Source organism: Bos mutus, chromosome 19 (genome assembly GCF_027580195.1).
Source record: "Bos mutus isolate GX-2022 chromosome 19, NWIPB_WYAK_1.1, whole genome shotgun sequence".
Lineage (NCBI taxonomy): Eukaryota > Metazoa > Chordata > Mammalia > Artiodactyla > Bovidae > Bos > Bos mutus.
The window spans coordinates 44,112,490-44,114,605 of record NC_091635.1 but is presented as its reverse complement, the minus strand read 5'-3'; positions in this window follow the sequence as shown (position 1 = coordinate 44,114,605).

Genomic DNA, 2,116 nt, shown 5'->3' with positions numbered 1-2,116 from the left:
GATATATACATACCTGGAATTCTCCAGGCAAGAATACTGGAGTGGGTAGCCATTCCTTTCTCCAGGGAATCTTCTTGACCCAGGGATCGAATCCAGGACTCCTACATTGCAGGCAGATTCTTTGCCATCTGAGCCACTAGGGGAGCCCCAATATCTACCTACAATATCCTTTATTCTTGAAAGATGTTTTCTCTAGTGTTCTAATTTGACTTTTTTCCTTAGAAATTAATTTCTTTTTTAATCTTGTTTTTAATTTTTAAAATTTATTTATTTTTAATTTAAGGATAATTGCTTTACAGTATTGTGTTTCTGCCAAACATCAACATCAATCACCATAGGTACACATGTGTCCCCTCCCTGATTTTTTTTCTTTTAGAGCTTTAAAGATTTATTTTCAGTCTTCTGGCCTCCTTTGTTTCTGATAAGAAACAGTATTTCCTTGTATGTAATGTATCATTTTTCACTGGCTGCTTTCAAAATCTTTATCTTTGGTTTTCAGCAGATTGGCAGTAAGGTACCTGAGTGTGACTTTCTTTGTATTTATTCTACTTAAAGTTTGCCAAGCTTCTTCTCTTTAATAAAGTGTTCTCTTTCTTTTTTTAAAGAAAATTAATTTATTTATTTTAATTGGAGGCTAATTACTTTACAATATTGTGGTGGTTTTTGCCATACATCAACATGAATCAGCCATGGGTGTACACGTGTCCCACCATCTTGAATAAAGTGTTCTTTTTTAAATATTTATTTACTTGGCTACATCAGGTCTTAGTTGTGGCAAGTGGGCTTAGCTGCCCCGTGGCATCTGGAATCTTCCCAGAGCAGAGAGAGAACCATGGCCTCTGCACTGGCAGGCAATTCTTAACCAGTGGACCATCAAGGAAGTCTCCATCTCTTATATCTGTTCTCGGCCCCTCTGAGGGGCTCCTAAGAATCCCAAATTGCTCCTTCAAGTAGTTTTGTTATTGCCTGTTTCCTTCTCTTTCTTCTTCTCTGGACCACAAGTTCCTTTATTGATTCTCTCATTCTCAGAACTTAGCAGAGTACAGCCAACAGAGTGTAACAGTGTGGTTTAAAAAAAAAAAAAAAAAAAGGCAGGCAAGTAACATGACCCTTAACATACATACAGCCCAGCAGGTGTTGAAACAGACATTTTCAAGGTGCTTTAGGAGACAGAAGAGGAAGCAAGCATGTCTTCATCTGGGCAGTCAGGAAGCCTCAGGAAAGACAGCTTGATGACGTTGCTTGTCCTCTGATCAAAGGAAAATCCCATGAAAAAGCAGAGACTCTCTTAAAGACCTTCCCAACCCTGTGGGTCTCCACTGAAATGAAAACAATGTCTTCATTGTTTTGAATGAAGATAATGAATCATAGAGCCTAGACCTGGGTGATCTATTTCTCTAACATTGCAGCCACCCGCGATTTCTTTCCGTTCCTCTTGCCCATCTGGGAGCCTCTGAACATTTTCCTCCCTTACCCTAGAGTGTTTTCCTGGCCCTCTTCCCTTTGACTAACCTCTGAACATTTTAAGGTTCATTTTAAGTGACTTAGACGTCACTTTCTGGAAAAGAAGGAGGCTCCCTCCTCTCGCTCAGGGTGAACCCTGTTGCCACACACCTTGCAGCAGCCCGCACGTCCCCTTTCTGAACACTTGCCTCATTATCTTGCCCTCTGTTAGGCCTGCTGTCCAGCGGGCTGAAATCTGTGACAGCGGGGACCACGTCATCTGGTTCCTGCCCGTGCAGAGCCTGGAATCTGGGAGGTGCTCAGAAATAGCTGTTGCTTCCATTGAATTTCAGCAGTTGCTTCAACTTCCTCATTTGCAAGGGAAAAACCAAGGCACAGAAGTGGGGAAGTGAGTTTTCCAACAGTCTCATTAGCGGCCAGTATTCTTGCCTGGAAAATCCCATGAATGGAGGAGCCTGGCGGGATACAGTCCATGGGGTCGCAAAGAGTCAGACACGCAACTGAGCATGCACACATGCGTTAGTGGCAGGGCCAGACGTGGCATTCAGGCTGGATAGCTCTCTCCCTGGGGTCCAGGGGAGTTGTCGTCTTGTCCTCCTTCTTTCCTTCCAGAGTGTGTGGATGGGAACATTGTGCTTTGGGGGGAGGGGGG